Source organism: Durio zibethinus, chromosome 27 (assembly GCF_047325235.1).
Source record: "Durio zibethinus cultivar Kanyao isolate XHJ-2024 chromosome 27, ASM4732523v1, whole genome shotgun sequence".
Taxonomy (NCBI): domain Eukaryota; kingdom Viridiplantae; phylum Streptophyta; class Magnoliopsida; order Malvales; family Malvaceae; genus Durio; species Durio zibethinus.
Window position 1 is genome coordinate 14,329,454 of NC_143188.1, and position 25,550 is coordinate 14,355,003.

The following is a 25,550-nucleotide window of genomic DNA, read 5'->3' on the forward strand; positions in this document are numbered from 1 at the left end:
ACTTCTGACTGTCTTTTTCTTTACTGGATCCCATACCCTGTAATCAAATTCCTCATCACCATATCTTACAAACACACACTATGTGTCTCTATTATCAAGCTTTGATCTCTACTCTTTCGACACATGCATGAATGCTTTACACCCAAAAACTTTCAAGTGAGAGTATGAAGTATCTTTTCCTATCCACACTCTTTCTGAAATATCAAAGCCCAAAGGAACTGATGGTGATCTGTTAAGTAAATAACAAGTCATGTTAACTACTTCACCCTAGAATGGCTTTGGTAATTTTGTCATCCTCAACATACATCTGACTTTTTTCATAATGGTACGATTCATTCTTTCAGCTATATCATTATGCTGTGGTGTTCCAGGTTTTGTCATCTCATGCCTAATCCCATGCTTTGAACAATACTCTTCAAAGCTTTTAGATGTGTGTTCCCCACCATTATTAGTTCGAATACACCTCAAAGGTAACCCTGTCATCCTTTCAATCATGGCATGAAAGTTTTGAAAATACTGTAGTACCTGACTTTTGTATTTCAACATATACACCCAAGTCTTATGTGAAGCATCATCAATAAAAGTAACAAAATATCTGCTACCACCTAATGACTTAACCTCAATGGGACCACATACGTCAAAATAAATTAATTCCAATCTATTTTCTTTTCTCCGAGAACTTTTACGAAAAAAAACTCTATGATGCTTACCAAATAAACAATAATCACATGAATCGAGAGACATACCTTTGGTCAAGGGAATAAGAGACTGCCTTGCCAAAATCTGTAACTCATTTTCACTCATGTGTGCCAGCCTCCTGTGCCACAAGTTTGTTGAAGCATCATTTTCTATGGCATTTACCTAGTTACCGTTCAATTGCATCCATGTCTTATACATTGTGCAACATATTTTTCTCCTTGCAACTACCATAGATCCTTTAAGGAGCTTTCACTATCCATTCTCTTGTCGGCTTTCATACCCCTCCTTATCAAGGACATTAATAGCAAGTAAGTTCATTCTCATATCTGGAATGTGTCTGACATCCCTTAAAGTCAACATACAACCTGTACTAGTTTGTAAACAATATCACCAATCCCAACAATCTGCAACACACTCTTATTTCTCATCTTGGTACAGCCAAAGTCTCCTGCTTTGTAAGTTGTAAACAACTCTCTCTTAGGGACACAATGATATACCGCTCCTGTGTCAACTATCCACTCAATGTCGGGATCACTAACATAATTACAATCACCATGTGTACAAATCAAAGTAACTGAATCACTATCTAAATTCATTATTGTAACATTGCCATCATCTGAACTCTTGTCTTTCTCATATTTTTGCTCTTGCTTCAAGATTTTATAGTTTCAGTTTATATGACCTGTCTTACCACAATAGAAACACTTCACTTTACCTCTAGACTTGGATCTATGTTTAGACTTACCACGGCCTTTTGAGTCCTGACCTCTGTCGATGTTTTTACCCTTGTTCTCTGTGACTAGAGCTTGATTCCCATGGTTTACATCTTTTTGCCTTGCTTCTTCATTAAGCATACTGTCCTTTACCATCTCCAATATCACCTTATAATCAGGAGCTGAATTAAGAACAATCACAACTAGAGTATTCCAGCTATCTAGCAATGAACCCAAAAGAAATAATGCCTTCATTTCATCATCCATCTTAAGCTCCATAGTAGTCATCCAATTACATATATCTTGAAAATCACTCAAGTGCTCTGTAACAGATCGTCCATCCCTGTACTGTAAAGTTGCAAGCTTTTTAACAAGCATAACTTTATTCATAACTGTTTTTCTCTCATACAATGCTGCCAATTTTTCCCAAACAATGTGAGCATCTAACTCCTGCGCTACATGATGGAACATGCTGATATTAACCCATTTTTTTATTGCAGCCAGCGTCTTTCTGCCTAGCTTCTTTCAGCTTTCATCTTTCATATCTGCTAGTTTAGCCAAATCACCCAATACTGGCTCATACAAATCTTTGCATTATAGATGATCCTCCATCATAGGCTTCCAAATTGAATAATTCGATGCTGTCAATTTTATCATGGAACTTGTATCACTCTCCATGTCTTAAATAGAATTTACTTATATCCTGGGTTGCTTCTGTATCGATGTCTCAAAATAACCCTCACTCTGATACCACTTGTTACGCCTGAAGCAATAATCACAATAATACAGAAGCAATAGACAACAATCAATAATAAAAAAACAGAAAAAATAAAGCACACCAAGATTTACGTGGAAAACCCTTTAGTGTAGAGGGAAAAAATCATGGACCACCAGAAAAATCTTCACTATCAAATAATAGGTATACAAAGTTCTTCTCTAGCTAAAATTAGAACTAATCAACAACTAGAAAAACAATTGGAGAAATCTCACCAAATAAGTGACTCAACAAATACACCCTAGATTTGTTCTTAGAGAGCTTCAAACCCGATCTTCACTGTTCAGAATGTAGAACTCTGAATCATAAACCTCCTGACAAGGTTCCAACTCAATCGAACCATGGATCGACTTTCGTTCAACCAACTCTCCCTTCTCCTTTTTCTTTCTACTTTTTCTAGCTTTTCTTCTTTCTCTACTTGGTTTTTGACACCCACTTAAAACAAACCCACCTCTTTTTTATTAAGTAGCTAGGGCTCTGTGTAAAATGAAAGATCAAGACCCATGACCTTTACTTGGTCCAAAACCACTTACATGAGGCTGGACCCCATTTTCTTAACAATATTCAATAGCTTTGATTATGTTGAAAAATAAAACAATGCAACAGATTTGCTTGGCTATCAATAGGCAGAGACCCTAGACTGGTAATAATATCCCTACACTATGGTTTCCACATTCTTACTAGCAAATAACTCTTTTCCTCAAAATTTATTCTAGTTCCATTTCTACATGAATATCCTAAATTCAAAAAGACACTTAGTAAAAATTCATAACACTACTAAGTGGCAGGCAGCTAACAAACTTGAAATTTGTATAAATAGCAAAGAAGGGGAAAAAGAGAGGGCTGATAGATGAGGTAGGTAGACCTGCTGAAGAGTAGATGATCATAGGTGTTCTTCATTTTCCTATCAAACCTGCAAATGGAGATAATCTACATCACTCAACCAGGCAGATAATGCTAATTTTTAAATGAATATTTTTTTAAAGAAATAAATGGATAAACGCATCCTTGATTTTAAATATTTTATAATAATTTTATTTGATATTTTATTCAATTCATCTCGTTAAATTAATGTCTTTGACTTATGATATCAAATTTTATTATAAAAGAAAAAAATAATAATAAACTAATAATATTTTTTAACAAAAATAATATATATATTTTAAAGAGTAGAGATTTTCATTGATGAGAAACTGAGATACAAAATAATAACGAGAATAAGAAACAACTAGTTACATATCTTGTCAAAAGAAAATTACAACTGAAAAGATCAAACCAACATCTAATTATATCATTCTATAAGGTTTTGGATCTATTCACTCCTCATTTGACAATGTTATTAGCAGCATCATTTGCCTCCCTTGGTATATGATGGATTTACCAACTTCTTAGTTGTTTCTGCAAGGTTTCCAAATGTATTATGCGTTTCCTGAACCTCCAAGAAGTAGTTTGGGGGGGTTTGATCCAAGTGACCACATGTAAGAAATCACTTTCAATCACCAATGTATGCGTATTTTCCCAAGGGGAAGTTATGTAAAGAATAAACGCCTCCTTTATTGCCATCAACTCAGCCTTATTTGCATCTGCTATTCCCACGAATTTAGAATATTTCCCTTTGACAGCCCCAAATTCATCCCTAAGTACTCCACCTATACCTGCATCACCATCGATCCATCCACATTAAATTTCAGAGATCCAAACCTAGATTTCAACCATATAACTTTGTTTTTGTTTAACTTGCATTTTCCTACGAACAATCATTTCTTTTGGGGATCTAATTAGCTCATTGACTAAACTTAACTTTCGACTGTTGGCCACTTGGCCTTGAACCACCACACCACTCTCAATTTGATGATATCGACAATATGTGAAAAATCAAACACCTTCCATTGAAGACCAATTCATTTCTACATGGCCAAAGAGACCAGATTATAGCCAAAAACTTCAGTCGCCATACCTTGTTACATTTTCCCTCTGGCATAGTGAATTGCCAAATAATAATTTTTTAAACCATTAGAAGAAATTCTACTCCCATGCATGAGATGAAAAAAGATGCGGAGACTTGAATTGGAAGTATATTTTACAATTCACGTATTTTTGTTTGTTTATTTCATATCTAATAAGTATAAACTATAAAAAATTATTCTATCATAATTTATGTTGACATGATAAATAAAAAACATATTGTTTAGTTTTATCAAACTTATATATGATTTTTATTAAAATTTTAAATCATGTTACTTTTATTTTTATTTATATCATGTTATCATATCATATTTTAAATTGATAAATCTAATTAAAAAATAATAAAATTTTAATATCCATAATCAAATTAAAAAATAATAGAATTTTAATATCCATATCCCTATCGTATTCTAGCTTTGACAAAAACATGTGAACATCCATACGGAGATTAATTGAGATTTTTATTCCCCAAACATTCTTAACCCATGTTTGGTTGGATGGAATTGAGATTTCGTTCCAACTATTTTCCTTATGCTGTTTTTTTTTTTTTTAATTATATTGTTTGGTTCATTTTTTTTAGCAAAGAATAGTAATTCCATGGAATGTCAATTTCTTAGAAACAAGTAATAACAATTCTTTAGTCTTTCCTAAGAATTGCAATTTCTACCTAATCAGGAATTGAGAATACCATTTATTGGATAATTTTATCCTTATATATTTGATTATTTCTAAATTTACCCTTTTAATATTTAAGAAATAAATAGTAATTCCAAGGAATTGTAATACGAATATAGATATTAAAATTTTATAATATTTGAATTTAAAATTTAATTCAATTGATTTATACAATTATTTTTAAGAGATAACATATACTAAATTTATATTCAAATTTTAATATCTATAATTTTTTCTCTTATTTTCAAACTACAAATTCCTTCGTACTAAAAAAATTTAAAATTTCTTTTCATTGACGTCTTAGCACTTTTTTTGGTTGATTTAGCGTTGATGCATGGGAATAGGGTTTTTAGGGGTTTAAAAAAATTATAATTTTATTTTTCATTTTTTTCTTTGTAATTCAAAAAAAAAATTGATGTAATGAATCAAGTAATATTAATTCAGTAAAATAAATTGGCTAAAATATCAAATAAAATTATCATAGAATATTTAAAATTATGGACTTTTTTTTTCTTTTTTTTTCTACACAACCTCAGTCATTAAGATCAAAAAGAGTAAAAATAACTTTTTTTTTTATAAATTTAAAACTTGTCATTTCCTTTAATGTAATAATTTATTCCTATAGCACCAATTAATAAAAATTTGTAATAGACCGGAGCTTTTTCTAATTCTCCCTAAAATATAATTCAGCTACCCCACCAAACTTTAAAAAGTAATGTCACCGAAGCATGAATTACACTGCTAGTATTGCAATCAGTCTCATCAAACTTTGTGAACAAGTGGAAATCCATTTACCAATTTCAGAGCAGCCAATTACAAATGATTTGCAACCAAACCTATAAAAGGAAATTAATATCATATTTATCATATTTTTTTCTTTTTTGGAGTGAACATATTAATCTCTTAACTGTTAAGCTGACTAGCTAGTAACCAATTAGGCTTATAAATTTAAAAATAAAAAATAAATTCTTGAATTAGAAATATTCAATAATTTAATAAAATTAATTGTGACAACTATTTATAAATAGTTTACTTTATTTTTTTTAAGTAGATATTAAGTAGATATCAAAGATAATAACTTAAAATGCAGCCGAAGAAGAACAAGATTAATGATTCTTTCTTCATTTCAATTAAAAAAGTTACCATTACAAATTATTTAAATTTCATAAATAAATTTTAACTTTTAATGAAAAAAAAGCCTTAATTCAATATTTTTTAGATTCAAAATTTTCCATAGCATTTTTTTTTTTTACTTCTCAATGAAATTCTAATTATAACATACAAGAAACTAATTAACACCACTTCCAACTTTTAAAGTTATGGTTGACCCTGCAAATCTTAACCATAATTATGGTGAATTACTAATAATCAATGAAATGAAAATAAAAAGTAAATATCAATCAATCAAAAATTATAAATAATATTTTTGAGAGAAAATTTTTAATTTCTTATAAAAATAATTCTAAATTAATAAATGACTTTTAATTAACTTGTTTTTTTCCCTTTTGATTTAGTGATTTTTTGTAAATTTTATGTGATACAAAAATTCAAATTAAACCCAAAATGAACCGAATGCTAAAAGAAAAGTCTCAAGTTCATGGTTTACGTGTCAAAAACAAGAAAGACAATGACAAAGAAAAGTCTCAATTTCAACTCAAGGAAAAATTGTCATAAACCAAGTTTCTCTTTTACATAATCATCAAGTTAGAGAAAATTTAAAAACATGAACATTGTATCATGGACTGTTGACAGTGGATTTGTTTTTGGTTTTATCCCTTTTTTGTTATATTGGATGATTTTCACGTATATTTTGTCCTTCTTATTTTTTTTCATGATTTTTTTTGTATAGATAGCAACTCGAGAGTCAAAAAATTTTATAAGTACTAAGATTCGAATTTTAAATTTGTTGAATGTCAACTCCTGAGATAATTACATAAATTAATTGAATTAAATTTTGATTTTTTTTATTCCTTGCAGCAGTATTTATTGATTTGTATTTTTTTAATTGATTGGTTTGGATTGATTCTATTATTGTTGTTGTTGCTGGATGGTTTTTACATATATCTTGTGGTCTTTATTTATGTTTTTATGTCTAATGTGAGAATTGGGTTTGTGAGTGAGAGATGTATGGTTTCACATTTAATTGTTTGATTGGTGGTGATCCGTGAACTCATATTTAAATAATATTTTATAACATACATTTAATAGTCTTATGTTCATATCTTATGTGTAGAAAAAAAAAAAACACGAATTAGAAAAGGGAAGAAAATTGTCATTGACCAAATTTCTCTTAGAAATTATACATTTAAGAGTCTCACATTCACATCTTATGTGTGGAAAAAAAAAAACACGAATTAGAAAAGGGAAGAAAATTGTCATTGACCAAATTTCTCTTAGAAATTATACATTTAAGAGTCTCATGTTCACATCTTTTGTGTAGAAAAAAAAAACATGAATTAGAAAAAGGAAGAAAATTTTCATTGACTAATTTTCTCTATAAATGTGTGTAATAGAAATAATACTTCATTTGCCCTTAAATTATTACACTTTTTTTAACGTAGTATCTAAATAAAAGAATTTCTAATAAGGTACCTAAACAAAAAATATTGTTATTAAATTAAGATATTAAATAATAATTTGATAATATAATACATAGATATAAATATAAATATAAAATAATTAATTAATTAAAAATATAATTTAATATATATTAAAAGTAAGATAGAACATTATAAACCTACCTCTCACCCAAGTTTGATTTTAAGGGAAAAATCTCGATTAAATCCCAAACAAAAAACATATCCATAGGATCCAGAAGAATCTAAAATCTTTATATAAATATTTTAAAATATAAATTTATATATATTTATATATATATATATATATATATATATATATATATACTCAGTACAAGACAGAACATTTTAAATTCATCTTTGATCCGACTTCAATTAAAAAAAAAAACCTTGAATTTATCTAGAAAATTTCAAAACATGAACATATTAGATAGTGGGCAATCAAAATCTATGAAAAATGGATTGTTTTGTCATATTTACTTTCATTAAATTTTTTTCTTGCAAAATGCATCTAAACAAAATCAAAAACATAAAAAGAAGTCTTCAATAAGAAAACAACATGAATAAGAAATGGGACAAAAATAATTGAATTCAGAAGAAGGATAAAAATATGAACTAATCATGAAGATATATCACATCGAGTACACACCAAAGGAAGAACGTAATTACAATGTTAAACTACAAATTGTTTATAATTCACACGGTTGAACAAGTAGCAATAGCCCAAGGATCGATTATGTCATCTGTATCAGATTCTTCATCGCCACTTGGTTCAATCTCATTAGCTTCTTCAATCAACTCCAGCTTCATTGCAACTTGTTTCATTGTAGGCCTTTTCTTTCCATTAAGATTCAAGCATCTTTTTGCTAGCTTTGAAACCGTTACAATCTCTTCTTCTGGACCATCATTCATTATGATTGGATCAAAAATGTCAAATAATGAATTCTTCTTCATTAAGAGTAGAAAAAATGCTACCAAGCTTCTCACTTCCTCTGATTGTCTCGAGGTGATGGGTTTTTGTCCCGTCAAAATTTCAACAAGAACAACCCCAAAACTATAAACATCACTCTTCTCTGTGAATTGACTTGATCGAAAATACTCAGGATCTAAGTATCCGAAAGTTCCTTGAACCCGAGTGGTAAGATGAGTTTGTTCAAGTGCAATTGATCTTGAAGTTCTGAAATCCGATACTTTGGCTCTGTTTATCATCCAAAAGTATGTTGCTGGATTTGATGTCTCAATGATAATAGGGACAGAAGCAGCCGAATGCAATAGGATAATGCATTGGCAATTTCTGTAGCAATTCGTAAACGCATTTCCCATGTCATTAGGAGTTCTTCATTTTGATCATGTATAAGTTGAGACAGTGTTCCATTGGGAATGAACTCATACACTAGCAAAGGGACTTTTGTCTCCAGGCAACATCCTAAAAGCTTAACCACATTTCTATGGTTGATCTGTGATAAAATTATCACCTCATTGATGAACTGTTCAAGCTTCTTTCATCAACTTTCTTCTCTTCCATCATTTTAGAATTCTTGATTGCCACAATGCTTCCATCAGTTAACATTCCTTTATAACAGTTCCTTGGCCTCCTTGACCGATGATTCGATTCTCGTTATAGTAATCAGTTGCCTTTTCCAACTCCTTTGAAGTAAACAACCTCATTTTTTCAGCATTACCTTCATTGCTGGACAGTTGTTGTTGCAGTAGTAAACCTCCATTCCTTTTAAAGTGTCTTTGCTTAAGCTTGATGACTTTTCTTCTTTTTAGTACTTTGTACATACCCTATGTACCAAGTAGCAAAAATATTGTTCCAATACTTGTGCTGCAGCCTATATAGGGCACAAATTTTATTAGCGTAAAAGGAAAATTTGAATACAAGTGATAAGAGCGGGGTGAAATTTGAATATAGAAGGTTCCCATCGCACCGAGAGAGTGTACATTTTATAATTGGACTAAATCATAAAACGATTCTTCCAATGTAGTGAGAACCCTTCAATCGAGTTGGCGGAAGTTTGGTTCCGGTGTATAAAAAAAAAAAAGAAGCAAATTTGGCACCTATAATGATTGCCAAGTCTCGTTCTTTTTTGGCTGACAATGTTGGTGAATCAATCGCTATAGGCTCGCATTTATCGCCGACACTTAAAGTATTTATATTTATCAGGGCATTGTACGATTCTTCTATATACGATTCCCACATTTGCCTCTTTCTATCATTTATGAAATGAATAAAATAACTGAAGTTAGAAACACATATAGTTTAATCTTATATATATATATAGTATAACAGAAGACATGAACTAACATGTTACCTTGGCAGACATCAATAGAATAATCATCGTCAAAGTTGAATTGGACACTTGAAAAACATAGATGCGTAGAGCTCATGTTGGACCAACAATATTTGCCATCGGAGCTACAAAAGGTGTTTGAACCTTTTTTCAACTCGCACAGCCCACGTTTTGGTATGCCTCATTGCAGTGTTGTATTAACATGTGTCAGCTACTTATCTCATGGCGGTCAATTTTTATTGTCCAACTGTCATCGAAATAACTGAAGTCACTCACGTAAGCAGATCCACATGATCTGTTACGGCCATTACTAGAGTCAATCTATGTCATGTTGGCAACAAAAGAACTGAGGCCCGGAGGAATCACCACAAGGCTGCCAGCATTAGAAAAAGTCTCAATATTTCCACAACTGGGTTGCAAGCAGCCATCAATAGGATAAATATCAGCTTGATTTCGAAAAATAGTGGCCAAATTGCCGCAACCTGAAGACCAGAATGGGCTGCGAATATTTGAGAAGAAAAATGAGCTGCCTGTGAGGTTAACACTAATCCCATTATCTTCTTTATTGCGACAGTTGAAAGAAGTTATAGGATGGTTGATGAGAACATTGCCTTTGAAAAATGAAAAAGAGAGTAGCTGCAGATTGATGCTACGTATGAAACGCTTTGGCCTATCTTCGGTTTCATTGCAAGTTACTTTAAACCAATCGTTCATGTAGCAGCCGCCTGCTTCTATTCCAAATGGGTATGGAATATCAACATTCCCCCATTGTTCTGTACAGGACTTCTGGCGTACTATGACCATTTCTTGACATAATGAGGCTACTTAGCAAGATGAATTGCACCAAGTTAATACCAATTGAAAATTTTATTTATTAATTTTTTTCGTAAAATTAGATATTTAATATAAAGTTAAGCCAAACATACAGATTTGAACTTGAGATCGTAAATTTTAAACGTCTCTTTGTTGCTATTAAGGTAAGATCACATTAACTTGACTAATGAATACATTTTTTACTTTATATTCAAAATCTGTTTTCAATTTAATATAATTTGAGACATTATTTAGTATTTTTTTTATATAAAACAGGCTATAATCTAAGAATGAGAGAAAGATTTGTAAGTATTGGAATTTGGAATACATATTTGAATTTCATTTAATGACTGCATGAATTAATAGAGTTACATTTATTTATTTAATACTATATGCCATATATATTCTTCAACAATATATTTAATAGTAGTATACAGTAGATGTATTTAACTTGATTCTTTTGATGCATATCGAAATTTATTCTGAAAATATTAAGGAAAAAATAGAACGGAATATATAAATAGGTATGTATATTAATTTAATAAAAAAAATTGAAAATCATAAAGTAATTAAAGTGACAGTGAATGGTGACCTTCCAAATCGCAATCGATAGGATTCCATTCCAGCGTTGCAGCAACATGCGTCGTTTCATTGTTAATGAGATTGGGAAATGTGAAATCTGAATCCGCATTTCTCATCTCAAGCACGAAAGCAGATGAGCATCTATTGCTGTCCCCCTTACCTGGATTAATCTCTGTCACATTTACGGTATAGGAAGTGATATTTTCAGGAATTAGTCCAAAACAAACAGCTTCAGAACTCAGGTCGCCACATCTTGGTTGTATGCAGCTACCGACGGGATGATCAGTTCGGTTACGAGAAATAGTAGCCAAATTACGTCTACCTACTAACCCAAATATGTTGTATTTGTTGGAAAAATCAACACGCACATGCAGCACTCACATACAAAATAGTAAGCTCAAATCAAGAATAAAAACACACAAATATATTTATTTCGACCCAACTCAAAATAACTTATTCTAAACCTAATCTACTAACAAATAAACCTTTACAATTGTGAGATTTTTAGAATGAGAAAAGTCTCAAAAAAACTCCTTACTCGAAACTTAACCTAAAACTAAATTACACCTTTTAATAGCTTACTCACTTAGCTATTCTATGTCTAACTCTCTGGGACTACCAACAAAACCAAAACATCATATTTATAAGGGTGAAACCCCTTATAACTTTACTAAACTCCTGATGTGGGATATAAGACAAACTCAAAACTCTTATAACTTTTAATGTGAGATTTTGAGATTCAAGGCAAATCCCAACAAATCCTCCCTTGACTTTAATCTCCAAACACTTCAACAGTATCTGCAAAGCTAACACGCTTATCTTTCTTTTTTTCTTTCATCACAAGGATCCCAGCAACTGAGCCTCCATCAAGCATGTACAAGTGATTTTTGACCCTATTCCCTTATAGAATCATCCTACCATTCTTGTACACTTTGAACGAATCATTCTATCATAGTATGTGTACCCCCGAGAAGCTAACTCACCTAAAGCAATTAAATTGTAGCTACAACTCGGTATATACCTTACATGACGAAGCATCCTAATAACACAATTGTGAGATATAAGGCAAACACTCCCAATACCTTGAATCTACACATTTTCTTTGTTAGCAACGACAATATCTTCATACTTCTCATTCTCATCCAACTCCACAAAGCAACTCCTATAATTGCAAACATGAACTGTAACAGCTGAATCTAAAACCCAACCTTTATCAACTTTCAAAATCTGAGTCTCATCCACACAAGTTGTCAAAACAACATCATCATCATCAGACACGATGGTAGCAATATCACTCTTTTCTTAATCTGATTTTTTCTCATTATTCACCCTTTAGAAAACAATCATATCCCTTCTTAGCTTCTTGCAACATACTTGGATATGTCCTTTTTCACCATAATAATAACATTCTATGTTAGTGTAATCTCTGTCTCTTAACTTAGATCTCCCTCTTGATCCATCAATTCTCTTTTGAGTCCTCCCTCGATCAAAACCCTTTACAGCTAGTGTACTTCCTCTAGGTGATGAGTTTTGTGCTCCCATAAACCTTTCGTTCTCACACAACAAGGTAGTCATATCATCTAACTTCAAAGTAGATATACCCATCAACACAGTTTGAACTAAAGGCCTATAAGAATTGGGTAAAGATGACAGTAAAATTAAAGCCTTCTCTTCATCTTTTAACTTATCAACAGAAATTGCTAGCAATTAAAAAACTAATCTATTAAACTCATCCAGGTGATTATGAAGACTCATATCTTCTTTCATCTTTAGAGAATATAGATCTATTTTTAAACATAATCTATTAGTCAATGACTTCGAAACATAAATACCCTCAAGCTTATCCCATAAACTCTTCGGAGTACTTTCAGTCAACACATTATACTTTACCTCTGGAGCTAGCACCAATCTAATAGTACTAACAGCTTTCTTTTGAATCATATTCCAATTAGCATCAAACATTTCCTCAGGCTTACTACTCTTTAATGCCTGATCCAACCCTTGTTGTACTAACAGATCTTGAATCGTACTTTACAATAACATAAAATTACTCTTTCCATCAAATAACGGAATCTCAAACTTAGGCATAGGCATACTAAACATAACTTCTTCAAACATCTTCAAACATTGCTTCACGATCTCTTAGGCCCACGAACCTTAAACCTCAAACCTCACTTTGATACCACTTGTTGGAAAAATTAACATGCACACGCAGCACCCACACACAAAATAGTAAGCTCAAATCAAGAATAAGAGCACACAAATATATTTGTTTCAGCCCAACTCAAAATGACCTACTCCAAACCTAATCCACTAACAAATAAACATTTACAACTGTGAGACTTTTAGAATAAGAAAAGTCTCTAAAAAACTCCTTACTCAAAACTCAACCCAAAACTCAATTTCACCCTTTAATAGGCTAATCACTTGGCTATTCTCTTGATGTCTAACTCTCTGGGATTACCAAACCAAAATCAAAACCAAAACATCATATTTATGAGGGTGAAACCCTTTATACCTTTATTAAACCCTCGATGTGGGATATAAGACAAACTCAAAACTCACTTTCGATGTGAGATTTTAAGATTCAAGGCAAATCCCAACAGACACCCTACAATGAAAACCAAAAATTTCATATGATTTTTAACCAAACATTACTCCACCACAATGTGTTTCACCCATCAATATACACACAAGCACACTCTTTGAAAATCCAAAATAAAAAGAATGGAGATAGGAAGCAGATTAAAAAAATGTATTATTAATAGGAATGTAACAAATAAAAAAATCACTTAATATTATTTAGAGTTCACATTTTTATATGTAGATATCAAAGATAATACATGTATTTATCTATAATAAACACACTCATAAAGTACAAATAATTATTAAATAGATGCTTTCATGATAAGAGTACAAATTAATAATCATATACTTAAAGAATATAAAAAAATAATAGAAAATAAACTATAACATTATTGATTCAAATAATATAATAATTGGTTACAAAACTAACAAAGCTTTGATCATTCAACAAAATTCGTACAATTAATCATGTGATTAAAATATTTTTCACTATCAAAATACAAAAAAATTCTAGAGCATTCTTAATTGAAAAAAATAAATTTATATTATTCAAGGGAAAATTATAAAATATATTGATAGTAGAGTTTCTAAATTTCACAATTGAAATTAGTAATGTAACACACATACCCTTTAAGCTTCAAAGTATATTAAAAAAGACTAATTGAAAAAATAAGTGAGTTATATTAAAAAAAAAAACTAATTGAAAAAGTAAGTGAGTGATGTGTTAATTTTTTAACCCACTTGTGGAATTAAAAAAAAAAAACTCAACTAACATTATATCAAATAATTTCTTTTCTTCAAGATTAATGTTTCTTAACAATATTGACTATGGTTTCATAAAAATATCTTAAGTAAAAAAATTTGAAATTAAAAATAAAAAAATAAGGATTGATTGAAATTAAATTGGATGTTATATAAAATCAATCTATAGAAGACAAAATAAAATCTAAGTTTAGTAACAATTCACATATACAGGAGATTATGTTCATAAAGTAAATATTCATTTAGTCATTGTAATGTTAAGATGTGATTGCATAGAGTGATTAGAAATATTATAGTAAAATAAATCAACCATTGCAATCATTAAACATATAAATGTATATTTATCATAAAAAATAAAAAAATTCAAACATACAAACTTACCACAATACATGTATTACTCTTTCTCAATAATATTTTGATAATTTAATTAATAATTTTGTATGAACTTTAATTTTAATTGATCTAAATTAAATAAATAAATAATATAAATATATTTAATGACTCATGATATGTACTATTAAAGAAGATAAAGAGTAAATTAGGTTGTATCTTGAAAAAAAAAAATTTATGTTTTACTTAAGATAAAATTAAATGTTTTTGGGGCATAAACATTATGATATAATAATTTAGACTAAAATAATGACTCATTGAGCAATAGAGGAAAGATTTTATCTATGTTTTGTTCAATATTAAGGACTCATAGTATGCCATAGCCTACAGGATGAGAAATATGTTTTATATGAATTTAATTGAATTATTACTTATGAAATTGAACAAAAAAATCCTACAAAAAAAAAAGATAAGAGTAAATATGGGTTAATTTTAGACAACACATCCAACATATCCCACAAATAAATTTTTAATTTAGTTTAATTTGATATAAATTCTCTTCATAAATTTTTAATTGATTTAAGTTTAAATAACTAATGAATAAAAGGTTATATATTTTATGGCAAATAATCTTTATTAAATAAATAAATAAATAAACAAATGCTAGAAATTTAAAAGTAAATTTGTTACTTTTTAAAATTCATAAGGATATTTATGCTATTCACTTTTAACACTTTTGGATTAATTTAAATAATTAACTAATAAATTATATATATTTAATGGAAAATAATCTTTAATACATAAATAAAAAATGCTACAAATTTAAAGGTCAATTTGTTATTTCTTAAAATTTGTAAGGGTATTTATGTCGTTTATTTTTAATAGTTTTAGAGTTCATACTTTTAGATATAGATGATATGTTTCTCTTAATATGAACATTGTTAGTGCCTTTAGTGGTGTGAAATTGCAAAATGAGAGCACAATACCTAAGAAATTTCTTTGTAAGACATCGATTTGGAGATTGAAAAAAAAATGTAAATATCGAGATTTAAATCTTTACTTGTTAAATGTCACTTTTTATAAATAATTATATAATTTGATTGAGCTAAACCTTGAATTCTCTCTATATATTTGATAATTGAATTTGTGAGGATTAAATCATAATTATTGAAATTATAGGAGTCTAGCGGTCTATCAATTTACTTTCTATTTATTCATCCAGAGGCTAAATCTTCATTTCCTACATCAGGGAAAGAAATTAACAATCGAAAGAGTTAAAAATCAAGACAGATCATGGGTGTTCACTTGGTGTTTCACTTCATCCTGCTGCTATGGCTAATACAAGCAGCAGCATCCCAAGAGACAGACAAGTCCACTTGTACAGAAGTATGTGGGAATGTTACAATTACATCCCTCTTTAGAATAAACGACGGTCGCTATACAAACTCGTGGTTTAGAGTAACTTGCAACAAAACAACTGATGGACAAAAGCCTTTCATCAGTGGGATCAATTTGGAGCTGCTCGGTTTGTTCTCACCAGGCAGCGAGATAGTCGTCAATAATCTAGTAACTTACGTAAATTGTGGCAATAAAGATAATAATGGCATTGCTCGTGCTAGTACTGGCAACTTGACCGACACTCCATTTCTCTTCTTAGTAAATACTATTAGGCCAAAAAGCCTTAATCTAATTACATCAACAGAAGTAAAATCAAATAGTCAATCAATCACACAAGAGACAATAATTTAACGTGGTTCGATCTAACTAACCTACATCCATGGATGAGAAACAAGATCCACTAGTTGTAGAGAATTACAAACATATATCAAAACAATCTCACTCAACAATTAATATCCATAAACCTTCTTAATCTCCTCTAATCTTATGGAGTATTCTTAACCCAAACAATCACATACCCATGTGCACCTTTTCAACACAACCGAATACATACCCATACACCTATATATCATACCTATATGGACCCTCTCAGTCTCCTCTAGTCCACTCACAAACAAAGATACATACCCATAAGATGTAAAGCTCCAGTACTCTTATGAGGTGTCTATCCCACAAAACCCTATAATTCTCTTATATCTTTTTCTCATACCTAACTCTATACAAACTTCACCTATTTATAACCATACAAACTTGCCTATTAAGAATCCCTTTTCTCTTAGAATCTTTTTCTATAAGTCAAACTTACCTATTAAAAATCCTCTTTCTCTTAAAATTCTTCTTTTATAAATCTTCTTGTCCATCAAGCAATATCTAACAAATCCCAAACAAATCTCTAACAAATCTCAAACAAATCTCTTATGGGATTTAAGTCATTATTCCTAACAATCTCCACCTTAACTCAAATTTCATCAATCATTTCTCTTTATGCTAGACATGCTTGGCTTCACTTGCAATGAAAATCTCATAATCATCTTTTCTTGTGTGCCTTTACGCTTCATGCAAACTGATCTTCAAAACATGAACTAGAATTTCTTCCTTGAATCGAACTCCTTTAAGCTTGTCTCTTCCTACATCTTAAACCTTTAACTCTTCCCACATCTTGAACCTTTGGCTCTGATACCACTTGTTAGGCCAAAAATCCTTTATCCAATTATATCAACAGAAGCGAAATCAAATAATCAATCAATCGTACAAGAGACAACAATTTAATGTGGTTTGGTCTAACTGACCTACATCCACAGATGAAAACAAGATCCACTAGTTGTAAAGAATTACAAACATACATCAAAACAATCTCACTCAACAATTAATACCCATAGTCCTTCTCAATTTCTTCTAGTCCTATAGAGTATTCTTAACCCAAATAAACACATACCCATGTGCACTCTTTCAACACAACAAAACAAATACCCATACACCCATGCATCATACCTATGTAGACCCTCTCAGTCTCCTTTAGTCCACTCACAAACAAACATACACACTCATAAGACGTAAAGCCCCAGTACTCTTATGGGGTGTCTATCCCACAAAACCCTACAACTTTCTTACATCTTTTTCTCATGCCTAACCTTATAGAGAGTTCACCTATTTATAACTATACCAACTTGCCTATTAAGAATCCCTTTCATCTTAGAATCTTTTTCTGCAAGTCAAACTTACCTATTAAAAATTCTCTTTCTCTTAGAATTCTTCTTTTATAAGTTTTTTTGTCCATCAAGCAAAATCTAACAAATCCCAAACAAATCTCTTATGGAATTTAAGTCATTATTCCTAACAGTGTCCTCCTTTATGAACCTCTTGGTATGAGCAAGACATTGTTAGCTAGAGCAATAGTAGGTAATAATGATGCTAACTTCTTAAAGGTTAGTATTTTGGTACCTTATGTCTTACCTTTGTGGTTTTCTCTGGCATGCTATCCTGCCCCTGGATGAATGCATTTGCCTTCTCCTTATTTGAATTCAGGTTGTTTCGAGTGTAATAATTGACAAATACATAGGAGAAAGTGCAAGGTTGATACGAGAAATGTTTGGATATGCACGTGATCACCCAGTGATAACTTGGAGTTTAGATCTTTTTTTTCTTTATATCTGTTAATATCATTCTTACATTTGTTTCTTTTTATTCAGCTTTGCATAATCTTTATGGGTGAGATTGATGCCATTGGTGGATGTCGTTTCAGTGAAGGAACAAGTGCTAATCGTGAAATACAGAGAACACTGATGGAGTTACTTAATCATCTTGATTGATTTGATCAACTTGGGAAGGTACATTATTTTGTTCACAAACATAATTCAAGATTGTGATTTGAAGCAAATATTCTTGACTTTCAATTGCATCCCTACATGCCATAGTTAAGTAATTTATACTTTTTCATGGTTTTCCTCACAAAGCATGTGAAGAATGGGGTGATGTTGGTTGGACTTATATTAAAAAAATATAGAACAAAGTATAAATTTTTATTTTTCTCATAATTTGTAGGTTAGACTTATATTAAAAAAATAGAACAAAGTAAACAAATCCTGTAGCAAAGTGCGAGCAAGCTACTAGTTGCAATAATTTTTGTCATTTGTTAGGGCTAATAGAGTAAGAGGAAAGCATTGCATATGATCTTTAATCAAACTTACACAATCAAATTGATAGAATGTCACACAAAGTGCAAGCAAAATCACATGACATGGTATTTTCACCACAACCTAGAAAAATCCCCTCATCATAATAAACCAACAAAAACCATTGTAATAGTTCTTTTTTTTTTTTTTTTTGGTTTATAAAAACAGTTTTCTAGTTCTTCTTCCAGTACAATTAAATCTTCTGCAAAATATTCAGAAATAGCAAATTACCATAGCTCTGACTCTATTTTACGAAAAACGTTAAAATGGAAACCTTAAAGTTTCGCAAAATTTTACTCATATACTGCCAACAGTTTGGATATACCCGAGACAACAATCAATTAAGGCCTAAAGATAATATAATTTGCATCCTATAACATAAGTGGTGAAAATATTTGCCTTATCTAAATACAAAACAATAGCTAAAAACACAAATAATCAAACCATTTATAACCCAAAACCAACAATAGTAGAAGGATTCTTTGAAGCCCTGTAAATTTATCAAACACAGAAGACAAAAGCAAAATTCTAATAAAAAATAAAAATTTCTCATTATTTTCTCATTTTCAAGCTTCTAGCAATCAAATATGGGACAAATTTCATTATTTTTGAATACCCTTTTGCATGAATCTAAACAAAAGATTTATAATTTATTATAATCATATATATGAATTAAAAAAATTTTAGTAACACAAATAAAGCAACAAAAGAAAATAAATGAAAAAGATAAAAGATTTACCTTGCATGAATGATCTTAATTATAAGCAATGGAACCTACAATACCGGTAAGCCACAAATACCCTTTCGTTTGAAACAAAAAAAAAAGAAAAAAAAAAGAAACACAATATTTAAAAAAATAAAAATAAATAAATTGTCAACAGTTATAAGCCTGTAATCAATGACCTATTCCTTCATGGATTCAAACTGGGTCTTAGATTCCGCTATTTTGGAGAGAAAACAAACCTTTTAGACAAAGATAGAGATTAAAGAGATTCAAATTTTGTTTTATTTGATTTTGTGTTGAGAAACTATTTCCTTTTGAGAAAATTTAAAATGGGAAAAAACAAAACGAAAGCTGGGAATGTGAGTGGGAAGTAGCTTGACACTAACCGGAAGGAAAAGAAAATTTTTTTCTTTTTTTTTTTTTTTCTTTCTAACACAAAATCAGTCATTAAGATCAAAAAGAGTAAAAATAACTCTTTTTTTGTTATAAATTTAAAACTTGTCATTTCCTTTAATGTAATAATTTATTCCGATAGCAGCAATTAATAAAAATTTGTAATAGACCGGAGCTTTTCTAATTCTCCCTAAAATATGATTCAGCTACCCCACCAAACTTTAAAAAGTAATGTTCCGTCGAAAGTTTGAATTACACTGCCAGTATTGCAATCAGTCTCATCAAACTTCGTGAAAAAGTGGAACTGACTTATCTTTTTTTTCTTTTTTCGAGTGAAAAAGTTGTTGTTGTTGTTGTTGTTGGATGGTTTTTACGTATATCTTGTGGTCTTTATTTGCACTTTTTATCCCTAAAGTGAGAATTTGTATTCAGAATTGGGTTTGTAAGTGAGAGATGTATGGTTTCACATTTAATTGTTTGATTGGTGGTGATCCGTAAACTCATATTTAAATAATATTCCATAACATACATTTAAGAGTCTCATATTCACATCTTATGTGTAGAAAAAAAAAACACGAATTAAAAAAAAAAAAGAAGAAAATTGTCATTGACCAAATTTCTTTATAAATGTGTATAATAGAAATAATACTTCATTTGCCCCTAAATTATTACATTTTTTCTAATGAGGTATCTAAATAAAAGAATTTCTAATAAGGTACCTAAATAGAAAATATTATTATTAAATTAAGATATTAAATAATAATTTGATTAATATAATACATAGATATAAATATAAAAATAAAACAAATAAATAATTAAAAATATAATTTAATATCAATTGAAAGTAAGACAAAACATTATAAACCCACCTTTGACTCGAGTTTGATTTTTGGGGAAAAACCTCAATTAGATCCCAAACAAAAAACATATCCATAGCATTCAGAAGAGTTGAAACTCATTTATATAAATATTTTAAAATATAAATATATATATACTCGGTACAAGATAAAACATTCTAAATTCACCTTTAATCTGACTTCGATTAGAAAAAAAAAAAAGAAAAACCTTGAATTTATCTAGAATTTTTCAAAACACGGACATATTAGATAGGGAACAATCAAAATCTAAGAAAAATGGATTATTTTGTCATCCTTACTTTTATTAAATTTTTTTCTTGCAAAATGTATTTAAAAAAATTGAAAACATAAAAAGAAGTATTCAATAAAAAAAATAACATGAATAAGGAATAAGACAAAAATTTTTGAATTTAGAAGAAGGATAAAAATATGAACTAATTGTCATAACGTCTAGATCCGGGGATCTATCGCTAGACATTTGACTTTAGGGAGTCGCCACCAATCTTTTTTGTCTAGGTGCGATTGGCCACCTAAGGAATCTGTCCTTTCAGGGAACACCTAAGCTTGAGGGTCCCTAAAAGAATAGGTTCAGGTCTGCTAACCAGAACAAAGTTCGGGAGTTCGGTTACGTGTGAGGAAGGTTGTAGCACCCTCACAACGCCCATCAAAAGATGGTACCAGCTTAAATTTGTGTTATCCAAAAAGCCTTAAAATTTTACCGAGTAATTAATTATTGGAAATCATTCTCAATTGACTCTAATACTTTTAGCAGAAAATTGAGAAAATTCCCTCACCTCAAGAGTATGCAAGAAAAACTACTGTTTCACTTGCAGGGGCTCCGTCGTCGGATTTATTAAAAAAAATACAAAATCATCCAATTAATTATTGAAAATTATTCTCAATTAACTCTAATACTTTTAGCAGAAAATTGAGAAAATTCCCTCACCTCAAGAGTATGCAAGAAAAACTACTGTTTCACTTGCAGAGGCTCCGTCGTCGGATTAATTAAAGAAAAATCAAAATCATCCAATTAATTATTGGAAATTATTCTCAATTAACTCTAATACTTTTAGCAGAAAATTGAGAAAATTCCGTCACCTCAAGAGTATGCAAGAAAAACTACTGTTTCACTTGCAGAGGCTCCGTCGTCGGATTAATTAAAGAAAAAAAAAATCAAAATCAGCCAAGTAATTAATTATCGAAAATTATTCTCAATTGACTCTAATACTTTTAGCAGAAAATTGAGAAAATTCCCTCACCTCAGGAGTATGCAAGAAAAACTACTGTTTTTACTTGTAGAGGCTCCGTCGTCGGATTAATTAAAGAAAAAAGAAAAAAAAATCAAGATCAAAATCAAAGTCAAATAAAAAAAATTCAAAAAAAAAAAAAAAAAAAAAACCTGGAGCGGCTCAGATCGCGGCTCGGCTCGGCTCGGCTCGGCTCGGCTCGGAGGGGCTGAAACGCGCGGGTCAGAAAGCGGGTCGACGCTTCGGGTCGGGTCGGGTTCGGCAAAACGCGCGGATCCTCTTATTAACTTAAAGCCAAAACGGCGTCGTTTTGGGAGGGTATAAAAGGCACCTTCCTCCGTTTTTCAGCAGACCGTTCCTCCCCTCTCTCTCTCTTCTTCCCTTCTTCTCTGCCTTCTCTCTAGAATTTGAAGAACACCGGTGCCGGATTCTGGAAATTTCGCCGGAATCTGGGAATTTCGCCGGAAATTGGCCGGAAGTTGGCCGGATGGTCGCCGGTTTCTGGGATTCTCCGCCGGAAACTGGGTCTGTCGCCGGAAACTTCAAAGTTCGCCGGAATTGTCGTCGGAAAATTCAAAAGTCGCCGGAATTTTCGCCGGAATCTGGAAATTTCCCAGAAATTTCCAGAAAATTTTTTCGCCAAATTTTTCTAAAAAATTTTTCTCACTGCCAGAACACTCCTAAACTTTTCCTTAGCTCTCTAAACACCCCTATTCTCTCAATCAGTAGCTTTTGCTTCTGTTTTCTGTCTCCTTGAACTGTTCCAGGGGGGTCCCTTTTATAGGGATTGATCAGGAGTTCCTGATCAATCCCAATTCCTCCTTGGACGGGAATTCAGTCTTTGAATCCAACTGGACTCTTCTGATTGAATTCCCACTTCCAATGGGATTCTTCAGCCTTCAATCTCAGCCTTCCAAAATCAAAAAAAAAAAAAAATAATAATAATAATAGATAATTAGAAAAGATATAAAACAATAAAATCTGATAATCTGAAGAAAATCAGAACAGATAATTTAGAGAGAAAAAAAATAAATAAAAATAAAATAATAATAATATAATAATAAATATATAACTATATAAATAAAATACATATAAATCTAATCTGAATAAAAATAAATAAATAAATAAAGATATACATAATAATAATAATAATAATAATAATAAAATACATAAAATACAAAAGGAGAGGAAAAAAAAAAGAAAAAAAAAATACAGGATTGAAATGGGCCTTACCCATTTGGGCCAGGCCCAATTGATCTGGGCCCGGACCCAATTGGGTGTCTACACTAATTATGAAGATATATTACATCGAGTACACACCAGAGGAAGAACGTAATTACAATGTTAAACTATAAATTGTTTATAATTGACATGGTTGAACAAGTAGCAATAACCCAAGGATCGATTATGTCATCCGCATCAGATTCTTCATCTCCACTTGATTCAATCGCATTAGCTTCTTCTGACGACATAATCAACTCCAGCTCCATAGCAACTTGTTTCATTGTAGGCCTTTCTTTCCATTAAGATTCAAGCATCTTTTTGCTAACTTTGAAACCGCTACACTCTCTTCTTCTGGACCGTCATTCATTGTGATTGGATCAAAAATGTCAAATAATGAATTCTCCTTCATTAAGAGCAAAAAAAATGGTACCAAGCTTCTCACTTCGTCTGATTGTCTCGAGGTGATGGGTTTTTGTCCTGTCAAAATTTCAACAAGAACAACCCCAAAACTATAAACGTCACTTTTCTCTGTAAATTGACTTGATCGAAAATACTCAGGATCCAAGTATCCGAAAGCTCCTTGTACTCGAGTGGTACGACGAGTTTGTTCAAGTGCAATTGATCTTGATGTTCCGATACTTTGGCTCTGTATTTATCATCCAAAAGTATGTTGCTGGATTTGATGTCTCGATGATAAATGGGGACAGATGCAGCCGAAGGCAAATAGGATAATGCATTGGCAATTTCTATAGCAATTAGTAAACGCATTTCCCATGTCATTGGGAATTCTTCATTTTGATCATGTATGAGTTGAGACAGTGTTCCATTGGAGATGAACTCATACACTAGCAAAGGGACTTTTGTCTCCAGGCAACATCCTAAAAGCTTAACCAAATCTCTATGGTTGATCTGTGATGAAATTATTACCTCATTGATGAACTGTTCGAGCTTCTTTTCATTAACTTTCTTCCTTGATTGCCACAATGCTTCCATCAGTTAACATTCCCTTATAAACAGTTCCTTGGCCTCCTTGACAGAGGATTCGATTGTAGTTATAGTAATCTGTTGCCTTTTCCAACTCCTTCGAAGTAAACAACCTAATTTTTTCTACATTACCTTCATTGCTGGACAATTGTTGTTGCAGTAATAAACCTCCATTCGTTTTAAAGTATCTTTGCTTAAACTTGATGCCTTTTCTTCTTTTCAGTACTTTGTACATACCACATGTACCAAGCAGCAAAAATATTGTTCCAATACTTGTGCTGCAGCCTATAGGGTACAAATTTTATTAATGTAAAAGGTAAATTTGAATACAAGCGATAAGAGTGGGGAGAAATTTGAATATAGATAATAAAGTTTCATCAATTTTGGAGTCTAATAGGAAGGTTGCCATCGCACCGACGGAGGGTACATTTTATAATTGGACTAAATTATAAAACGAATCTTCCAATGCAGTGAGAACCCTTCGATTGAGTTGTCGGAGGTTTGGTTCTGCTGTTTTAAAAAAAAAAAAAAAAGAAAGCAAATTTGACAGGCATCTATAATGATTGCCAAGTCTGGTTCTTTTTGGGCTGACAACGTTGGTGAATCAATCACTATGGGCTCGCATCTATCGTCGACACTTAAGTATTTATATTTATCAGGGCATTGCGACGAACAATAGTTGCCAGGAGTATTCAGACAAAGCATACGACAATTCTTATATGTAAGATTCCCACATTTGCCTGTTTCTGTCATTTACGAAATGAATAAAATAATTAAAGTTAGAAACACATATAGTTTAATCTTATATATATAGTTTAATCATCCTTATTGCTGCAATTTACGTAAGTTACTGGATTATTGACGACTACCTCGCTGCCTGGCGAGAACAAACGGAGCAGCTCCAGATTGATCCGACAGATGAAAGGTTTCTGTCCATCAGCTGTTTTGTTGCAAGTTACTCTAAACCACGAGTTTGTATAGCAGCGGTCTTTTATTCAAAATGGGGATGTAACATTCCCACATACTTCTGTACAAGTGGACTTGTCTGTCTCTTGGGATGCTGCTGCTTGTATTAGCCATAGCAGCAGGATGAAGTGAAACACCAAGTGAACACCCATGATCTGTCTTGATTTTTTAACTCCTTCGATTGTTAAGTTCTTTCCCTGCTGCAGGAAATGAAGATTTAGCTTCTGGATGAATAAATAGAAAGTAAATTGATAGACCGCTAAACTCCTGTAATTTCAATAATTATGATTTAATCCTCACAATTCAATTATCAAA

At 31.2% G+C, this 25,550-nt stretch overlaps 4 pseudogenes; all 4 read right to left on the minus strand.

The window, feature by feature from the left end:
• LOC111279460 (15-cis-phytoene desaturase, chloroplastic/chromoplastic-like) overlaps positions 1-25,550 on the minus strand; it is a 111,622-nt pseudogene that overhangs the window by 50,187 nt on the left and 35,885 nt on the right.
• LOC111279725 (wall-associated receptor kinase-like 1) lies at positions 8,083-9,188 on the minus strand (annotated as a pseudogene).
• Positions 9,192-10,501, minus strand: LOC149510995 (wall-associated receptor kinase-like 8; annotated as a pseudogene).
• LOC149510996 (wall-associated receptor kinase-like 2 pseudogene) lies at positions 23,411-24,443 on the minus strand (annotated as a pseudogene).